This window comes from Ochotona princeps, chromosome 1 (genome assembly GCF_030435755.1).
Source record: "Ochotona princeps isolate mOchPri1 chromosome 1, mOchPri1.hap1, whole genome shotgun sequence".
NCBI classification, from domain to species: domain Eukaryota; kingdom Metazoa; phylum Chordata; class Mammalia; order Lagomorpha; family Ochotonidae; genus Ochotona; species Ochotona princeps.
In genome coordinates, this window is record NC_080832.1 from 10,643,922 (window position 1) to 10,658,047 (window position 14,126).

Genomic DNA, 14,126 nt, shown 5'->3' on the forward strand with positions numbered 1-14,126 from the left:
GTGGCCTGGGAAAGTAGTGGAGGACAGCCCAAAAGCTTGGGACTCTGCACTCATGAGCAAACGGGAGAGCTTTTTCTTTGTCTCTCCTTCTCTCTGTATATCTACCTTTCCAATAAAAATATATGAATCCTAAATAAACAGACAAAGAGAAGTTCATGGAAAATGTACAATACCTTTACAAAAAATTCTTTAAGGACTATACCACTGTAGTAAAATAGGGAAAATCTGTTGGGGGTGGGAGTTGGGGGGGAAATCCCAGTCTACACGAAATTGTAACACATAATTCAAAAATTCAAAAAAATATATATATATGAAATATTTAATATTTGTTTATTTTTATTTGAAAGGCAGAGTTACACAGAGAAGAAGAGACAGAGAGAAGACACTTCCATCCTCTGGTTCACTGTCCAAATGGCTGGATCAGGGCACACCTGACACCAGAAGCCAGGAGCTTCCATGGGTCTCCTACATGGGTGCGGAGGCAGGGGTGGTGTCTCACTTCTCCCCAGGCACATTATTTATTTGAAAGGCAGAGTTACAGAAAGAGAGAGGGACAGAGAGATCTTCCATACACTGGTTTATTCCCCAAATGACAGCAGCAACTGGGGATGGGCCAGGTTGAAACCAGGAGTTTCATCTCCCCGTGGATGTAGAGGCCCAAGCACTTGGCCCACCTTCTGCTGCCTTCTTTCCTTAGCAGGGAGCTGAATCAGAAGAGGAACACCTGGGGCCTACACTTGCTGTGGACGGTAGCTTAACCCCTTTATGCCACAACACAGAACCTACTTATTTTTTATTTATTTATTTATTTGAAAAACAGAGAGAGAGAGAGAGAGAGAGAGAAGAGGCATGAGAGACAGGGAGAAAAATATCTGTGTCATATCCACTAATTCATGCCCCAAATATCCACAACATCTAGGGCTGGGCCAGGCAAAAGGGACTCCATCCAGGTCTCCATGTGGGTAAATGGGTCCAAGTACTTGGGCCGTCTTCTGCAGCCTCCCCAGAGTAACATTAACAGAAAGGTGGGTTGGGAACATAGTAGCCAGGACTCAAACAAGCACTGTGATATGGAATGCTAGTGTCCTAGGCAGTAACTTCATCTGCTGTGCCAGAAAATTATCCTCAGCATCTTTTAAAAACAGATTTATCTATTTATTTATACTGGAAAGGCAGATATACAGAGAAAAGGAGAAAGCTCTTCCATCTCCTGGTTCACCTCCCATGTGGCTGCAATGGTCTCAGCTGAGCTGAGCTTAAGCCAGGAACCAGGAGCCAGGAGCTTCTTCCAAGTCTCCCACGTGGGTGCAGGGTCCCAAGGCTCTGGGCTGTCCTTGACTGCTTTCCTATGCCATAAGCAGGGAGCTGGATGGGAAGTGGAGCAGCTAGACATGAGCTGGTGCCCATATGGGATCCTGGTACTTGAGCCATTACCCCAGACCCTAGCCTCAGCGTTTTAAACTCTATTTTGAGGTTTTATTTAAAACTAAGTATTATCATCTTGCTTTTACTTAAATTTGTTTTGCTTACAAGCTGTTCAACAGTTAAGCTTTATCAGCGTGGAGGAAGCATTTCCAGTTTGAAGGAGGAAGGAAAATTCCTCACATGCTTTTAAATGGGCAAGATTTGAACTTGTGAATCCAGGGATGCACATTCGGGTGAGAAAAGCATTAAATGTGAGAGTGTGATGGATGACCGTGGAAAGCCAGAAGGGTGGCCACCGTGGGGGCTGCGAGGGGGCTGTGAGGGGGCTGGGTGGGGACCAGGTTGGGTGAACGCGCGGCAGGAGCCGGTAGCCAGGTCCACACCCTGCTTGGCTCGGGTGGTGTTTGCCTATTTGTGTGCCTTGCTGTCTTTTGGGTGGGTTTCTTTCCTTTCCAACTGAAGGGATTTACATAAAGACATCACTTGTTTGCAGCAGAGAAGTCAAAATATAATGATTGATGACTTGCTGTTCCCAGAGCCAAAAAAGCCTGTGTTTCTTCCATCTGGGAAGTGAGAGGTTAGACAGTAGGGGCCAGGTAGGGGAATGCACTTCAAAAGATTCACCGGAGCCGTGTGTGATGAAAACACCACACGTGGGTGTCCAACACATTTGTTTGGAGTGAAACGCACTTATCTTTTAACTTGACTTTCTCCCCTTGAGTTTGCTGGTCGATGGAGTCCCCTTAGTCATTGCAAGTTAAGCCTCCTCTAGTGTGACAACACAGGGAGATGTAATGAGCTGGGTTTTTTTTTTCTTTAAAATCTGATATCCAAATGCTTGTGACTTTCTGGCTTTGTTTCTTGGCTTTCAGATTTCAATCAAGTTCAGAGCACTTCAAAATTTCCTCTCCCAGGGCCCGACGTGGTGGCCTAGTTAAATAAAGTCCTCACCTCACACGTGCTGGGATCCCACATGGCAGCTAGTTTGTGTCCCAGTGGTTCGCTTCCCATCTAGCTCCCTGCTTGTGGCCTGGAAAAGCTGTTAAGGACGGCCCAAACATTGGGACCCTGCACCCACATGGGAGACCTAGAGGAGGCTCCTGGCTCCTGGCTCCTGGCTTCGGATTGGCTCAGCTCTGGCCATTGCGGCCGCTTAGGGAGTGAATCAACAGACAGAAGACTTTCCTCTCTGTCTCTCTTCCTCTCTGTATATCTGACTTTCCAATAAAAATAAAAGAAAGAAAGAAGGAGAGAGAGAGAGAGACAGAGAGAAAGAAAGAAAGAAAGAAAGAAAGAAAGAAAGAAAGAAAGAAAGAAAGAAAGAAAGAAAGAAAGGAAGAAAGAAAGAAAGAAAGAAAGAAAATTTCCTCTCACACAGGAATGGTCAAGATGGAACCCTGGGTGAATCAGGGTCGGCAGCCCTGCCACCTGCATGGGCCCTGAACCTGCATGGCCCCAGAGCCTGCATGGGCTGCAGCCACCTGGGACTTCCTGGCCTTTCTCTGGGGAAAGGACAAGAAAGCATGGTGGAGGACACAGCCTGGCTATGTCATGCGAGTTCTCGGGGGTCCAGCCTCACCCCCTGTTCTGTGGCTTCCCCCATTTTCTGTTTATTTGCACAGAAGGCTTGTTGAACACCTGGGTGTGGGAAGTTGGGGGCTGGGTAGGAGAGCTGCAGCCTTGAGGATGCAAATGATTTCCAGGCACAATAATCACTCCCAGAGAGGGCAGACGACGGTAAGCAATCGATTTCCCTTCTCACAGTCCTTAAAATAAATGCACAGCCTTGGAGGAGGCCGTCTGTGTTTTCACTAGAAGAAAAAGTGTGGAGGGAAGCAGATCTTTGGGCACTGTCTGCCCCGTGCCCAGGCCCTGTGCCCAGGCCCTGTGCCAGCCCACTTTGGAAACTGAGTCTCCAGGGACAGGGTCCCTGGAGGTATCTGCAATGCAAAGTTGTCTGAAAGTCAACAAGGCCACTTTCCGCTGCATTGGGCCTTGGTGCTGGGACATCCAGGGGGATGCTTGGGCTCTCACACCTTCTGCAGAGCCGAGTCTTGGGGTGCTGAGAGATGCTGTGTTGGTTTGGAGACCCCAGCCACACAGAACTCCACCTGAGAGCAAGTTAAACCTTCATTTTTTAAAGTTTTTTTTCCCCTATTTATTTGACAAGCTGAGTTAAAGAGCGAGAAGGAAAGACAGACAGAGACAAGAGATTTTCCATCACTGGTTTACTCCCTTAATGGCTGAAACAGCCAGGAGTGGGCTAGGCCAAAGCCAGGACACTGAAATTCCATCCGAGTCTTCCATGTGGGTGGCGGGGTCCAAGCACTTGGGCTGTCTTCTGCTGTTTGCCCAGATGCACTGGCAAGCAGCTAGATCAAGGTGGAACAGCTGAAACTTGAACTTGTAGCCCATAAGGGATACTAGTGTTGCCAGTGGCATCTTACCTGGCTGCAGCACAGTGCCCACCCCAGGCGATGGCAGGTGGGAGCTGATCCCCCTGAAGCAGGTGAGTGAGGGTTGGGGAACAATCCAAGGCATCTGATTTTCTTCCTCTGCCTCTGAGAAGCTGTCCCTTTTAGTGGCCAAGGCCATTGTCATTCCACTTCACTCCTTTTGAATAAGGCCCAAGCATCGTGGTAGGGGGCACATTACACACTTGGAAACCCCAAATCCCAGCTGCCAACAAAAAGCCTGATACTCCCTTTGTGGCCAGAAGCAGGCATAAGGGCACATCCCTGGAGTCCATCAAGGGGCATGTGGCAGGGAAGCTCATTTTCAACACAGAAAGGCACCCCCTCTTGTCTACCCAACACTCCTCTCACACTAACAACCTGGCCGGAGAAGAGGTCCCATCAGGGGATTATTTCTCTCAGGCTGATCAAATTTCTATTCTAAACATCCTCTTTATTTGCTACTGAAAGCAACAGACCATTAATACGTTGAGCCGAAGGAGGAATGAGACATATGGCAGGTTTGCAAGGAGGCCTAAAGTAATCAGCAGTGCTGCCCCCTAGAGTTGTGCAGTGTGCTGCTTGTGAAGGCATATACAATTTACTCACATATATAAAAGTAAATACACGTTGGAAAGGCAACAAATGTATTTTCTGCAGGTACGCCAGCAAGTTTGTGAGAGAATGGAAATTAGAAGTTAAGCTTGGCTTGGCCTGGTGGCCTGGTGGCTAAAGTCCTCACCTTGCACTCACTGGGATCCCATATGGGTGTCGGCTCTAATCCCATCAGCTCCATTTCCCATCCAGCTCCCTGCTTGTGGCCTGGGAAAGCAGTTGAGGATGGCCCAAAGTCTTGGGACCCTGTACCTGTGTGGGAGACCCAGAGGAGGCTTCTGGACTCCTGGCTTCAAATTGGTGCAGCTCCAGCCATTGTAGCTGCTTGGGGAATGAATCAATGGACAGAAGATCTAAAAACAAAAAAAAAAAAAAAAAAAGGTTAAGATCATTTTGGTTCAAAAACTTTTTTGAGATCTCTGCATTTTTTCACAATACACATTTTAATGCATACATTTCAAAATTATTGGCACCAGGCTGGTGCTGTCAAATAGCAAACTAAGTTTTTCCTTTTAGCATTGGCATCCCATATAGGTGCCAGTTTAAGCCCCAACCACTCTGCTTCCAATCCAGCTCCCTGCTTATGGCAGTGGTCAAATCATGGAGGACAGCTCAAGTCCTTGGACCCTTGTACCCACGTGGGACATCTAGGGGAGGATCCTGGCTCAGCTCTGACCATGCGGCCATTTGAGGAGTGAACCACCAGGTGGAAGATCTTCCTCTGTGTCTCTCCTCTCTATAACTTTGTCTTTTACAAAAATTAAAAATAAAATAAGTCTTTTAAAAAATTATTTGCAGCAAAACAAAATTATTTAAAAATTTGTTTAATTTATTCATTTGGAAGAGAGAGGGAGAGTGAACGCTCTTGTGCTGATTTGCACTGCAAATGCTCCAGCAGCTGAGGCTGAACCAGGCTGGACCAGGAGCTGGGAATTCAACCTGGGTCTTCCGTGTGGGTGTCAGGGACCACCACCTGCTGCCTCCCAGTATAGTAGGAAGCTGGAACGGAGAACAGAGCTCTGACCCTCCTTTGGAGTCCAGTTTAGAACCAGTTTGGAATGTGGGTACCATAGCTTGTGCCTTACCATTAGGCCAAACACTTGATCCAAATGCATCCTTTTGTTTGCCATTTAACTCCATTTCCACACAAACTTACTGAATTCCCCTTGCATATTCCACACTCCTATAAATCTGTTATTTTGCATGTCTATTCAAAGCTTGCAGGGCAGTCAGTGCTACCTCACTATCACCATTCTATAAAAATGTCAGACAACCAGTTATGCTTGTGTGCAAACATGGGGATCATGTTTCATCCCCGAACACAAACCCACTGTGCAAGTCAGACTTAGTTCCACCGGAGTCCACGGTGATTTCCACTCTCTTTACCACAATGGTCACCAAGAACTGGAGCTATAAAAATCCCTCTCAGGACTTCCCATCTCTCCTTCGAAGCACAACAAGTTTTCTAACCATTGTTCTGAGTTCCAATCTCTTGAAACCCAATCTGTCATGTTACAGCCATCATCAGTGTCTGACACCAAGATAGATGTAGGTTCACTTCTCTGTTTTAGGATCTTGGCTGTTTGTTGCCAAAAGATGAAATCCAAACAAACCAACACAGTACACAGCCTGTTTAGAGTTCAGTCCAGTAGCTAGAAGTAGCATGGCTTCCAACAGCAATCCACAACAACCATTCATGTGTCAACCTACGGGGCCCTGCTGAAAACATGATGGGATTCAGAAATCCTGACCGGAGTAATTCCTATTCCAAATCTCAGGTTTGGGTACAAACACTTTCACAGGAAATATGAAAATGTAAATAGGTATGATAGACCATAATCAGTGCAACTTCATCCCAATCTGGTGATCTGCCTAATGTCCAGGAAGTTTCCACTCATCCATCCATATTGAAGTCTTCTTGGATTATCCCAAAATGTGTCCAGTCCTTCGATCCCTGCAACCTCATGTCACTGCAGGCCTTACAATGCCCTTCCTGGGTGGCCGTTCTCCGACTCCTGGGTGCCCCCGACCTCGGCCCGATGCATTCCCGCTTTGCAAGGTCTTCCCTGACCCGCAGGCATAGTTACTCCCTGCTTTTCTAGGGCTGCTGTAGTTTTCAGTGGACATTCTACTATAGCAAACTTTAATTGTGCTGCAACTACAGCAATACTTCAAGGAACTCACAGAAAATAAAATTGAAAGGTGTTTGTTTTGGTGCAAAAAATTTTGGCGATCCATTCATAATTTTTTTGTCATATGCAATTCTATGAAATTTTTGAAGATTTCTCATTTGTTCAAATGTCTGTGCTTCCCACTATGCTGGCCATGTTCAGGGCAGCCTCTGCAGCTTAAGTAACTGTGACTTTGTCACCTCTCCCTGCTACATGGCAAATGAGGAGGGCTGGGAATAAAATGGTAGGGCCACTGTTGTGGCACAGGGGACTATGCAACTGCTTAGCATGTCTGCAGCCAATATAGGGTGCCTGGTTCAAGTCCCGACTGCTTCTAATCCAACAGCTCTGCTAATGTGCCCAGGAAGTAGCACATGATAGTTCAAGTACTTGGATTCCTGCCACCTACATGGGAGGCCTGGCTAGAGTTCCTGTTTCCTGGCTTTGGACTGGTCCAGCCCCGGCTGTGGTAGGCAAAGGGACCAGCATTTGGGCAATCTCCTCACTCTGCTGTTCAAATAAATACAGCAGGAGGAGGGAAGGAAGGGAGGGAGGGAGGGAGGGAGGAAGGAAGAAAGGAAGGAAAGAAGGAAGGAAGGAAGGGAGGGAGGAAGAAAGAGAGAAAAGATGGGAAGGGAAGGGAAGGAAAAAAAGAGAAAAGGAAAGAAAAGAGGAAGGGGAATGGCAGAGCAATAGCAGTCAGCAAGAGCTGACCCCGGCCAGCGGCCTCGGTCACGGCATTCGGAGCAGCTCCTCCGCCTGGGCTGCTCTAATCCTGAGTCAGTGTGGGAAAGGTGGTTTCCGTGTGGCTGAGCTTAGCCCAGGCGCCAAAAGGCCTTGGTCTCCCGAGAGGGGACAGTGGGGTAGCGGCACTGGGATGCAGGCTGGTGCCCTGCACATAGTATGATCTTTCAGCTGCTCCCTGCTCAGCAAATCACCCCCCTTCCAGGCAAATCCAGTGTCTGCTTTTGTAGTTTGGAAACTAAATGTCCGGGTTCTGTAAAGGCTTGTAGAAGTGCTTGGTTTTGCCTGGGATCAATATAGGCCACTGGTTTAAGCACGAAAAAGGAAATGAGGGCTCTAATCAAGTACAATGCCTTTTTAAAAAATCTATTTTAGGGTGTGGTACACTGGCTCAACAAGCTAATCCTCCCCTTGCAAGTGCTGGGATCCCATATGGATGCTGGTTCGTGTCCCAGTCATTCTGCTTCCCATCTTGCTCCCTGCTTGTGGCCTGGGAAAGCAGTGGAGGATGGCCCAAAGCCTTGGGACCCTGCAACTGCGTGGAAGACCTGGAAGAAGCTCCTGGCTTCAGATTGGCTCAGCTCCAGTCATGTGGCCATTTATGAAGTGAACCAGTGGATGGAAGATCTTTCTCTCTGTCTCTCCCTCTCTCTGTAAATCTGCCTCTCCAACAAAAATAAATTGTTTTTAAAAATCTATTTTAGGGGATGGCTCTGTAGCATATGAGGTTAAGTTTCTACCTGTGCTGCTGGCATCTCAGATGGGTGTCAGTTTAAGCTGTCCCACTTCCAATCCAGCTCCCTGCTAATGCACTTGGGAAAGCAGCAGAGGATGGACCAAGTTTCTGGGCTCCTGAACCAGTTACATGACCCAGAAGAAGCACCTGGCTCCTGGGTTTGGACTGGCTCAGCTCCAGCCATTGTGGGAGTGAACCAGTAGATGGAAGATCTCTCTTCATTTCTGTCTCTCCTGCTCTCTCTGTTATAACTCTATCTTTCAAATAAAAACAAGTAATTACTTTTAAAAATGTACTTTAAGTAGAGTTCAATTTTGCTTTTCGAAGGGCAGAGAGAAATGTGGAGAAAGAGCTCTTCCACTCATTGGTTCATTGTGCAAATGCCTGCAACAGCTGGGCTGGGCCAGGACAAAGACGCAAGTCTGGAACTCCTGCTGAGTCTCCCAGGTACGTGAATCACGCAGCACCGCCACCTCCCAGGGTGTGCACCAGCAGGAAGTTGGATTTGCTATGGAGCAGGCCAGCCTCAAGCCAGGGACTCAGACACGGGACATGGGCATCCAAGCAGGGGCTTAACCAGCATGCAAACGCCTGCTCCCGGGGTTCACTTCACAGTCATTCATTCAGTAGGAGGTGGGAACTGCGCACAAGAAATTCACAACCCAGTGGCCATGTCTTAGGTAACTGATAACCCCACCCTCTCCCACAGAATGAGACATGCCAACCTGTAACTATTTATTATAGAGGAATCCAAATTTTAAAAAAATCAACGAATCGATCATTTAATTAAATAATAAACCCATTAGCTCCTCTAGGCTAACAAGTGGTGACTTCCCCAGGAAAGAGAACTGCGTTGACCTTCAACCAATGAAATAATAGATCGGAGTGTGTGTGTGTGTGTCTGCTGCCCAGGGTCTGTGACAGGTGGGCACACGTGGACACAGACATCTGCCTCTTCCGTGGCTGCCTCCACAGCAGCCAACAGGCTGCTGGCCACTTGCAGGGCTGGCCTGGCTGATAGGGTTTCCTCCTGGACATCTGGGATCCACAAGCTCACCCATGCTGGGGAGCTCCCAGAAGGCTCTGCGTTCTTCTCAGGGACACAGGGGCTAGGGGTGACCTCACGCCTTGGCCAGCCCACGGCCCACCACCTTCCTGCTTCTGTCTTACAGGCTAAAGCCCAGGTTGTCAAGTGTAGCCCTTTGACATGTCCCTTCTCCGGCAGCCGTTCAAAGGACCTGTGTTCTGGTCAGGCTTGAGGTCTGGAAGGCAAAACCCCCAAGGCAGCCCCCCGCCCCCCTCACCCAAGCCCGTTCTGCATCTTTCTCTCACACAGCAGTGCACTGAAACCCTTAGTGAGGCTCATCCGAAACAACAGCCAGGAAGCTCGGAAGGAACCCAGAGCTGCGCCTTCAAGTGGGGGGCGGCGCAGCTTCCCTCCCACTCTCCAAGGGCTGCAGGCCCGGGGCAGAATCCCAACCAGAGTTTGCTTCCTGTTTCTTGTATGAAGCAAGCAAAGCAAACAATGTCCCTTTGGAAACAGAGTGTAAAATTAACTTGGGAGAGACCAGGAGCGTGGCCTAATAAAGTTCCCAAACCAGCCACTGCCCTACCCTGCTCTATGCCACCACCACAGCATTTCAAATTGATGCAGTTTGTGCCCTGGGAGCAGCGGGGACCCGCAAGGCCCCCCTGCTTGGAATGGCGGGGGGCCATGAACAGGGTGCCAGTGTCAGCATGCGCCCTGCTTCTGGGAGCTCTGCCCTTGCAGACCACAGCCAGAGGAGTTCCAGCCCATTCCCGGAGGACCCCCTACCCGCCACCTCCGGCCGCACTGACTGTCCCAGGCGGTTATTTGCATACATCCTAACCTAAAACAGGGCCGCTTTATAAAAGGCCTTGTGTTTAACTTTCTTCTGTTTAATTCCAGTGCTTTCTTCCAGCTACCCAGTCTGTACGTAATTAAAATCATATTGCGGCAGACGTTGACTGGTATGAAAAGTTTTGCCATATGTGTACCACCGCCTCACTGCAGAATCTGGCCCGTCTGCCGCCATGCAGTGAATGAGACGCGAACCCGCCTTCATCTGGAGTGGACGTTATGTGCTTGTCTGCAAGGCTTAACCCCTTGTCACCGGTAGCCATGACAGCCTTGAGTACCTCAGTGATGACAAGCACTGCGTCTTCCTCCAAACCTCAGGCCAAGATACTGTTAGGCGGAGAAAGCCTTCTTGGAAACATTTCCGTTTTTCTGAGCCCAAATTAGCCCTCACAGTGCTGACCGGCAGTGGCGGGGGGCAGATACCATCAGAGGCTCACGGCAATGGGGCAGGGGCAGTTAGGATCATAGCTTGCAAATCCTGGAGACCCAGGTGCCACCTGAAGCTGCCAAGAGGCCCTTTTTTTAGGAAAGAAGAAAGATCGTGCCACTATGGATAATCAAAATGCGAAACTTACATCTGCAGAGGAAGTAGGTAGAATAGAAACAGATTAAAGAAAGATTTAGCAAAAGTCACGCTGACAGAGCCGCCTGCAAGAGCCACTCCTGACCTTCCCAGAGAGAGGGCAAAAGAGACTGTGCACCTTACCGGACTCCGTGTCCCACCCACCTTATAAAAAAGACAGGATGGGACTTTGGCCCTAGTCCCTGGGTCAGCTCTGCCCAGGCTGGATACAATGTGTAGATAATACAGCCATAAAGGACAACTTCACTTTCAAAGCTGCAACAGTAAATTTCAGCCTGCCTTGAAATCCCTCCAGAGAAGCGTGTGTTCTTCTGTGGATTTAAAATAATTTTGCAATCACATCCATGGGACATAGCCTGAGCTTAGAACAGCGTTGGACAGATCTCTGCAGCTTGTAATCCCCAGACTAAGAGCAGGTCAGCTATGACAGGTCCGTCTGCAGCTGCACAGAGGCTTGGGACGCCAGAGGGCATTCGCCTCATGCTCAGGTGGTTGTGAGGCTGGGGTGAGGGTCCAGGAGGCCAGCGCATTTGGGAAGGGAAGATTGGAGGAAAAAATGTCCTCATCCTGCTCACCAGATCCAGGCAGGACTCAGCGCTGGGCTGTCAGAACCAGATGTCACGTTATGAATGCTGAAGTCCGAAGAATGTCAAATGCACCTCAAGCATTTGGCCCTTTAAAGGGGGGGGAGGTGCCAAAAAGTATTTAAACATAGCTTGGGACTGTCCAGTCCAGCAGCTGGTTTCAATGATCCATTGTACAAACAAGATGCACAAAAGACAAAAATAAATTTTTAAAAATATGAAAGGTAAATAAAAATCGTTTTGTAGTTCAGAATTGCATATTTCAGATTTGTACTCAGGGTAAGTGATGAAAGCCATGACGCTTTGTCAAGTAAGAGTAAGAACAATAGAAAAAAAATGGAAAACAGGGGCAGGTGTCTGGCACGGGACATGCCAGGCTCAGGCTGCATGGGATGCCCCTGTCCCAGAGGGGAGGGTCTGGGGCCAGGTGTCAGCTGTCCTCTGAATGCCAGCCTCCTGCTGGTATGCCCTGGGAGGCAGCGAGGGGGCTTCAAGCAGCTGGGCCCCTGCCACCTGCATGGGAGACCCCAGGCTTCAGCCTGAACCCTTCAGGGCTGTGGTAAGCATTTGGCGAGTGAAAGTGCAGGTGAAAGAACTCTATCTACCTGTCTTGCCTGGGTCTTCTCTCTCTGCTTTTCAAACAGATAAATAAGAAAGACTAGGTATAAGAAAGACTAGGTATGGCGGAAAATCGGGAATGGTAAACCCGTGCTGAGGACTAAAGCAGCAGAGAGTTCTAGATGGTTAAACAGGGCTGGTCGTGAAGATGGACACCTTCAGTACCATCTACTGAGGTTGGCCCCCATGTTAGGCAATCCTTCCTCCACGCCATGAGACAAGCAGCAAATTCCAAATCTCCCCAGTCTACAGCTGCAGAGACTGAGGCATACAGACAGTCACCAGGCCACAAAAGGACCAGCTGGTGAGCTCCCTGCCGCAGAACCCGATGCCCTCTGTCCATTAAAGCACCAGGATCCTAACTCCTTAAGCAGTTTTTAAGAAAAAAAAAACATAGTTTTTCACCTCACTCCCCCTTTGCTTCATTCATCATAGCTAAGTGGGTGGCTTCGGAAAGCTTCCCCCCTGGGGAAGAAACACTTGAATCACCAGAAAGCGGGTAACTACCTGAGACCACTTAGCCTGACTCTGAAATGGGAAGCACAGTCCCATCCATCTTATCCATTCGCTGAGCAGGGAGTTAGGGGCAAGCGGTCCAGGCTGTCAGGCAACTCGAGACGCAACTCTGGCTTCTTATCCTCCTTCTTTCATGAAAGACAAAGTGGGAAAATGCCACATTCCATTTGGGGGCCTGTCACTGGGGGCTCAGGGGACTGAGCAAACACACACCAGGTGGTGTTTCTGACCTAGCCGAGATGACCAGATGCAAAGAGCAACAGGTGCAAACGGTATGGCACAGGAGAAACAGAACTTGCATTTATTCCCATCTTGGCTCTAGAATAAAGCAATGGACTGGGACCACTGAGTGCGTCCAGGTGTGCCCACCTGTCACACACCCTGGACGGCAGACACACACGCTCCAATCTCCCACTCCATTGGCAGAGCTTTGGCAAAAGAGAAGGTGAGTTGAATGATTCTACAGAAGATTTAGAGACTCAGTCCTCCGTCTTAGCCCTTTCCCATGGACTGATCAGTATCATTTTTCTGCCTTCCTCTTGCTTCAGGGAAGTTGTGTTACTGGTCTGAGACTGGGAAACCTAGTTGTTAGCACTGCAGCGCATCCGGTGAAGCCACTACTTGCAAGAGCAGCGTCCTCCTTCTGGAGCACTGATTCACGTCCTAGCTGCTCCACTTCCCTTCCTGCTCCCTGCTAATATGCCTGAGAAAACAGTGCAGAGTAGCCAAAGCACTGTGTCCCTGCCACTCGAGTGGGAGATTCGGATGGAGTTCCTGACTGCTGGCTCTGGACCGCACCCGGCTCTGCTTGCTACAGCCACTGCAGAGGGACCAACACATGGAGACACCACCACCCTCTATCTCTCTCCCTCCCTTCCTCCCTCTTGTCTCTGTCAAGCTGCTTTCAAATTCATAAACCTTTAAAACAAATGATAAAGATGAAGGCCCATTGGAAACCAGCTCCCTATTTATTCCACACATTTTAGGGCTTCCTCCCTTTAACTAACAAGATGCACATTTCCATCTTGGATATTTCCGACCAACCACCGATTACATGCTGTTTCTTTCATTTGCCTCCTGGGTTCACCTTAACGTTGCCTATCCACTTCCTCTCCTAGTGTGCAGAATTGGATAACAACAGCTCTATTTCCCAGCTCCACTTCAGTCAGCAAACAAGGAACTTCGCTTCAAGTTGAACAAGGAAAACATTAACTTAGAAATAAGAAGTTTGCTCAGCTCTGTCTCCGACTCCCCATGCACCTTGGCTGACATGGAGGCGTGCGATGCTTTGTTGAACTCCTTAGTGTCATCCTGATGGAGTGCTGACTATATCCCAACTTCCTACTTCCTCAGGCCCGGAAAACTGTCGAATCCAACCCATGTAGGAAACTGAAAAAGTCTCTTCTCAGGAGATGGCTCGGCTGGGTGACAGCATGATGGGGTGAGGAGGAAGATGAGGGTGTCCTTGCCTTGCCACCATCCTATTAAGCAACATCTAGCAGAACTTTGACTTGAAGTGGAAGCCTGGAAGATAATGGATCTTTGCTTCAAACTGTCACTTAACCGGAGCACAAGGGTGCACCGACATCAACAGGGAATCCGAGGGCCCTTGATGAAGCCCACTTCCCTGACGAGAAATGCATCCTGTGCAGATGACAGGGCTGGATCGAGTGTTTGAGTGACACTTGTGTAGCTCACTTGCCAAGATAAAGGCCTCTGGCTCAATCTCAGAGCAAATATGATCAATTTCAAGACGTCCTCTGGGTAACAAAAGATGTTGGGAAGCGGTTTCTTCCTGG

General features: G+C 48.8%; 1 long non-coding RNA gene across 1 annotated transcript in view; it reads right to left on the reverse strand.

Moving 5' to 3' along the window:
- The window catches only part of LOC131480167 (uncharacterized), a 41,010-nt gene extending 29,779 nt beyond the window's left edge, over nucleotides 1-11,231 (reverse strand). Inside the window, exon 1 of the long non-coding RNA XR_009245282.1 lies at nucleotides 11,185-11,231. This is a non-coding gene — a long non-coding RNA (uncharacterized LOC131480167). The remainder of the gene's footprint in view (nucleotides 1-11,184) is intronic.
- Nucleotides 11,232-14,126: the final 2,895 nt, after the last annotated feature.